Below are 6925 nucleotides of genomic sequence, written 5' to 3' on the forward strand. Positions count from 1 at the left end.
ATACATGTACATATATTCTTTAATATCTTCCTTTTTCCTCTCTCTCTCTCCTAGCAATATTCTCAGTTGAATTTGCTGCATTTCTTCCATATTTATTAATATACACTGGGTTGGATAGAGCTGTACTGTCAGTGTTATGTCAGTCAATTGTTTTATTAATAATATCACAAGCACCAAAGAGACTACTGTGGAGGTTCAGGCAATACATGATCAACAGGGCTAAGATAGTATGTAATGAAATTAAATATTTATTAAGTAATGTAATGATTAACTTTTATTTGTAGTATGGTGTGTGGGTGGATCAAAGGCGCCACCAGTGCTACAACTTCCAATAACCGCATGGTAGGAAAATGTAGCACTGTGTGGAATATAATACCGCACAGTATAATATGTATGGGCTTTCCTGTTAACCACAAGCTTTGATAGAGGCAAACCACAGCCACAGCTACATACACTAGACATGTAACAATAATAATAGTGATGAATGAGATCTGTGATGTTGATAGTTGATACCATTATATAGAATTCTGTATAACAGTCATTTATATTAGGAGTTATTGTAGAAGTTAAAGGTGCAACCTTGAAGACCAGAGAAATTGTGAACAACTTGATCCGGCAGCATGGGCTTCATTCCATCAAGTAAAACAGGCTTTTCATCACTCATCTCTGTCTTGTTAAAAGACTTTTCACATGTAATGCTATCCCCAGCAGCCTTTTCTGGACTTGTTGATGTTTTCTCATATGCCCTTAACCCTTTCAAACTCTTATGACCTGACTTCTCGGCAATTAATTTCTCTGGAACACCGCTGTCGTACATGCGTGTGATAGCAGTAGCTCAAAGAGAATGGTTGGTATATCGAACACCAATGCCTGCTTCCTCACTTATTTCTGGTACAACATTTTTCAGGGTGTTAGCTCCAATAGGCATCTTTGTATACCATGGCAAATCTGGTAAGGCAGGTATGTTGAGAAGTGGACGTAGATAAAAAGCTGGTGGATCCGGTGGTAATTTTGATAAGTAGAAATCTAGAAGATGAACCAAACACCTTTCATTATCAGGTTTAGCGTAGACCCTTACACATTTGTTGGTTGTGTTAATATCCTTAAACCTGTGTATGTTATTCTTTGAAATATATTTCGTATATTTGTAGTAGGTATCACTTGAATACAGAGATTGATCAGATGGAAAATGCTCTATTTGTTCAATCTTAAGGTTACAGTGCTCTTCAACCCCTCTCAAAACAAAATGCATGCCTATACCAAAAAAGACAGCTCGCATGAGACTCTTGGGTGATCCGTAACTGATGACACCTTTGTCCCAAAATATGACCTCGTGCTCAAATGGAATCACAAGAGCTTTATTACACTTAGCACCAATTCCCTCACTGTGTAGCTGGCTGGTAGCTGTATCGAGTGTCAGAGCAAACTCACGAAATATAGGGTCATCTTTATCAAAAATAGAAAATGTAGCACCATTTTCTCTTAAGACTCGATGTAAACCACCCAAAATACTCCTTATACTGGAAGGAGGATACATGGTTCCATCTTCTTTCCTGATCTCCAACACAAAACATCGTAAAAACTTGCAAAGGGCGTGTGAATCAGGCGACTTTAGTATGTCAGCAGGGATTAAATCCTGTGGCACTTGAGCATTTCGACATTCCATCCAAGAGTAAAAACCTTAACGGCCCAGGAACTACACTTCTTTGTGTTCGTGGGAACGACTCCTTTTGTAGCTTCTGCTAAGACCTCTTGGCTTATTGGAGACGAAAACCTTGTGTTCTGCACTTCACGGAGTGGCTTCTTAAGTTTCAATGAAAGTTTAGCCTTCTTCTGTGGAGGTTCAATAATCCTTCCGCCATTATCGCCTTGCACCTGGCCACTTGTGCGACTTTTGAAAGGAAATTTGATTCGCCCACGCACCACTACAAACCAATTAAAGCACCGTTGATTCGTAGATTACGGAAATTATTGCACGAGGGGGCGGTCGAGAGGAAAATGTAGCACGAGGCGAAGCCGAGTGCTACATTTTCCTCGAGACCGCTTTAACAGTGCTTTAACCGCTCTCAATGGTGCTCTCAACCGCTCTCAACGTATTAGTTAAAGACCGCTCTCAACGGTGCTTTAACTAATACGTGTAGTAATGGTTTAGTATTAGCATCTTAAGCAAGAGATTTTACTGTATAGAAGGAAATTTTGGATGGAGTTAAATTTGGTGAATTGTTAAATTTTGGTGATTGGTAAATTTGTGGCCACGTGCCATTGAGCATGCGCATAATGGCTCAAAATGACGGATTTTTACTTTGGTGAATGGCTATCAAAACGCCAAATTTGCCAAATTTAACTACCTCCAAAATTTCTTTCTATACGACAAATGCTAAATTTACTTGAACATGTACAAATTCACAACTATTAATATCAGCTAAAGTTAGTAGACCGAACCCCTCAATATACAGTGTACATTAATACTGACAATAGCAGTACATACATTATTAGTAAGGTATAACTTTAAAGCACTCATCCTTTCTCTCTCCTCCTCCTCTTCCTCAGGGGTGCAGTGATAAGACCTCCTCATTCCCAGCTAGGACTGTTACTTGTGGAGTTGTGTTCACTTATATATTCCATTTATCATATCTGTCACTCAATGATCCTACCAATGATGGTCTCTTCATATTCTATATGATGATCACTATACTCTATGTGGTGGTACCATTCATCACTACTGTCAGTAGGGTAGGCCCACTACTTCAGCAGTCCTTTCATTTTTATTGAACATTTTGGTCTTAGATCTCTACGAGCAGCCACTTGTGGTTCATAGGAGCCTCTAGATCTTTTCTCCCACCTCCAGTTGGTATGCCTGTTGAATCAACACTTGCTCTTGCTCCACCAAGTCTCTCATCATCGGGATTTTGTTGCTATAGCAGCTCTTCCTGGACTTCTCCAATTTGATGAAACACAAAGGGCACAGTCTGGTTATTTAAATGACACACCCTTTGGCACGGTTAACTCATTCCCATTCTTTGTTCCTAGCCTGCAACTCCAGTCTTCTGAACATCAAAGGAAGTACTAATTGAAGCTTCTACGTGGTGATATCACTAGTGCTATAGGCCATTTTAACACTCTCTCTAAATATAATGGACTCTTGGTATAAGGCATTTATCAACTCCCAAAACATTAGGCAAATTAGAGATGAATATGAACAACTATAATTATGGAAAAAATATTCAACAATGTAAAGCACGGAATATCAATATTCCATAAACATGTATGTGTAATTGACTAACCAATTGTATTTATTGGGAGATTCATAAAAAGCTGGAGACACTAATAATACAAATGGATTAGTGGATGAGTTTGGGTTGGATTGAAGATAGCTTAAGAAATAATGTGAGAATATTTGCTTTATTTTTCTGTCAATAAACTGATCTTTATCAATCACAAACAAACCACGAAGGAACTATAAAGGTTAAAAAAATAAGATAACTAAGGAAAATTTGTTACTTATTTATGTGACATAAGTAATTTCGAATAAGTGCTGGTGTCTCTGGCAGCTGGCCTGATGATGATGAAATCATTAGCTTATTCAATAGAAGTGGTATTTAACATTTGCTATCAGTCTAAGGTGACAATTCATTATTAGTTAATAATGACCTTATTATTATTCATTACCTTGCTGAATGTGAGTTTTGAGCAATGCCTCACAACTGATGATGCTATTTGATAAACATTACTAATATTGATAATAATAAATAATAAGAATAATATTAAAATTAAGAAAAAATGATTGTACAGTACCTTAGTGATGCACCATTGGCAAGAGAAGGTTCAATTAATAAAAAGTAATAACATTAATAATGTGTCAAAAACTGTGCTACCATTTTTGACGAAAGTTTACCAAAATCCCTGTACTTATAGGACAGGGACATAGACATAATTCAGGGGCGTATCCAGAATTGTGGAAAGGGGGGTGCTGAGGGTGCACGAAGTGTGTCGCAATTTTGGCCACACCTTTTTGCGGCGGTAAAACGGCGTTTTCCATCATATTCGTGAATTACGGGTGGGGTCAAAATAATTTCAAGCATACTAGACTTCTGACGACTTCTGATTGCTCCTGAAAGCACTGGAAACTGCTGAAATCATCATCAGGGGGCTAGATAACTTTGTTAAGAGGCTTGGTAGTGATGCAAAAGTCCAGGATTTGAGTAATTTTTTTCTGAGCCCAGCCATGAGGGGGGGTGCTCAAGCCCCCCTCAGCCCCTACTGGATACGCCCCTGCAATTTTTGAACTACTAGAAAAATTTGTAAAAAATCCAAATTTGATCAAAATTAGTTCAAACTTTCTACACGACATAAGAACATGTATATGTACCAGAAAATGTGATAAAAATAAAGAATTCTCTCAAATTCATTTTTGACAAAATTTGGCTAAAATTACTGTACTATTATATAGCACAGGGACTTTGATACAATTTTTGAGCAAATTTTAAAATTCGTAATAAATCTACTTCTGATCAGAATAAGTCCAAACTTGCTACATCACATGAGAACAAGTATATGTATCAGAAAAATTATTAAAACGTAGATTTTCCTTTTTGTCATTTATGGCGAAATTTGGCCAAAGACCCTGTATGTACAAAGCCTTTGGCCCAATTTTGGAGCAACTAAGTAACAATAATAATAACAAAAATCATAATACTATCTCACCATTCACATACACAAGTTGTCATAGCAATGGCGGTCTCAACCAATAAAAGGGTTAAATCCTCAGATCTATGAAATAATGAACTAGTATCTTCCAGTAATAACGTCAATGGAATCATACAATGAACCTAATAATAAAGGAGGAGACTGAGTTAAAGATGAAGTTAAATTAATGACAAACTTTTATAATTCTTAACTTGCTGGATTTCATTTGTAACAGGAACTGATAATTCATGAAGATGCTCACTATTAAATAGTAAAAAGTAATTGGGAATGAATACAAAATCCGTTAGTCATAAAACAGTCATTTGCATCAATTGATATTTTACATGTAAATTTACTTAATTAGAATAACTTACTCAATACTAGATACCATATTGATAATAAATCTCAAAATATCTGGAAATAATTTTCCTGTTCCTTTAATTAGGTCTCCAAAATACGGCCCTAAAATTAAGACAGTATTTATGGTACATGCATTGTGGTAGCAATTACTGACCAATCAACTGCTGTACGTGAATACACCTATTAACTAATAACTGGTGGAGTCCTTCTAATATGGTGGATAAAGTATTGTACAGTACGTCAGTAATAAGAATGGAATGAGACTGTTTAGAATAGGCACTAAAAAAGGGACAGATACGATAAGTAATTTGGACATAATTAATATTTTACAATGCAATAAAACCAAACATTTTTTCAATTATAATAAAAATTATTTCTTAAATAGTGACTTACTCAACCAATATTTCAATATTTTTTCCTTATGTTGCTCAATATTGCCACTGAATAAACTGAGATGCCTCTTGACTCTTGAGTGATAAATCATTAACAATAATAATATTCCTATTACAATTATACAATTATTAAGATTAAATTAAATACCATGCCTTTTCACATAATTTTCAAATTCTTTTCAGAAGTTGAAGATAACTGCTGATACTCCAGAGATGTATAAAACTGCTGACCCTAACAAAAATAATAACAACAATTAATTTATCTTCCACTCTCTCCCTTTCTCATTAATTTTATTATCTTAACATAAGAGCTGGAACTATTGAAAGTCTTCACTTTTAATAAATTTACAATTTTGCTAAGATTTGCAATATTAAAAATCCCAGACATGTATAAATATAACACGATACAAGATGGCTGAATCCTTTTAAATTAAATCAATACAAATAGATTTTTGGGCAGATCAAAGTCCAAACCCTCTATAGTTTCTAGTTATAATTAGGTACTTACCACTTCAATATCCTCAAGGTCACAAGAATGACAAAGAGTCAGAAAGACTGATATCATATTGCTAAAACCTTCACTGGACAATTCTAATACTTTCTTACATGAAATCTTTAAATAAACCCTAAAACATTAAAATATTAATATTAAAAGCACAAATACATCTGTTCTAGCTATACATGTACACATACTTAAACGTACCTTGTTTTGAGCTGTCTCTATATCTGGCTGCTGTGGGTACGATCACTCAAACACTTGGATAATAAATTAAGAAATAATTCAAAACTAGTTCCACAGAGAACTGAACTAAAGAGGAAAAAAGTATATTGAAACTCTTTTATATTATTGTTTTATAACATAATAATAATGACAAAATACAAAAGTACTGTAGAACGCCTTTTTTCGAGGGCTATAAATTTCGCGGATTTCGCGATTTTTATAAAGATTCGCGAAAATTACTTTCGCGAAAATCAAATCAATACGGTAACAAGATGGCAGACGGCATAAATTCGCAAAAATTAAATCCGCGAAATAAAAATCCACGAAATTCATAGCCCTCGAAAAAAAGGCGCCCTACGGTATGCTAAGGACAAGCTATAGACAATGAGTTTTCTAAAAATGCCTCCAAAGTCACTCCCAATTCTTATTACATTTTCCGATACACATTAATGTCCTCTGCTATGTAGAAAGTTTGAGCTGAATCCGACAAAAAATTCTGTAGTTATGGCCTTTTAGAAAAACACGCCATTTTCTTAATAATACCCTGTTCTATAGTTACAACTTCCCTTGTATTGGTAAATGGCAATCCGTTTCTAAGGGCATTCCATTGCCTGAAACAATCAGAGCAATTTAAATTCCTGTATAATCTTACTCAAAAAGAGGAATGGGGCCCAGAGTGCCTCCAGAACAATTTATCTGCTGGAACAGTACTAACAATTTCAAGAGATGGTGTGCCCATGGTTTATTCCAAAAATGACTCCCAAAT

At 35.4% G+C, this 6925-nt stretch overlaps 3 long non-coding RNA genes across 4 annotated transcripts; 1 reads left to right on the forward strand and 2 right to left on the reverse strand.

The window, feature by feature from the left end:
* The first annotated feature begins 32 nt into the window (after positions 1-32).
* On the forward strand, positions 33-2838 carry LOC109584709 (uncharacterized). Its single transcript, XR_002186141.1, has 2 exons — positions 33-227; positions 2551-2838. It is a non-coding gene; the product is annotated as an uncharacterized LOC109584709 (long non-coding RNA).
* A 281-nt stretch (positions 2839-3119) lies between these two features.
* On the reverse strand, positions 3120-5546 carry LOC109584707 (uncharacterized). 2 transcript variants are annotated; one of them, XR_002186138.1, is made up of 9 exons: positions 5440-5546; positions 5201-5325; positions 5061-5148; positions 4883-4947; positions 4705-4829; positions 3670-3730; positions 3502-3617; positions 3285-3457; positions 3120-3203 (listed from the first exon to the last, which is right to left on the reverse strand). It is a non-coding gene; the product is annotated as an uncharacterized LOC109584707 (long non-coding RNA). The 2 variants fall into 2 exon arrangements; XR_002186139.1 differs by lacking the exon at positions 3120-3203 and having other exon boundaries at positions 3423-3457; positions 3670-3713.
* Positions 5547-5585: 39 nt separating this feature from the next.
* Positions 5586-6261, reverse strand: LOC109584708 (uncharacterized). Its single transcript, XR_002186140.1, has 3 exons — positions 6142-6261; positions 5947-6064; positions 5586-5670 (listed from the first exon to the last, which is right to left on the reverse strand). It is a non-coding gene; the product is annotated as an uncharacterized LOC109584708 (long non-coding RNA).
* Between the last annotated feature and the right edge of the window lie 664 nt (positions 6262-6925).

The sequence above is a fragment of the Amphimedon queenslandica genome, unplaced genomic scaffold (assembly GCF_000090795.2).
Source record: "Amphimedon queenslandica unplaced genomic scaffold, v1.1 AMPQUscaffold_13177, whole genome shotgun sequence".
NCBI classification, from domain to species: Eukaryota; Metazoa; Porifera; class Demospongiae; order Haplosclerida; family Niphatidae; genus Amphimedon; species Amphimedon queenslandica.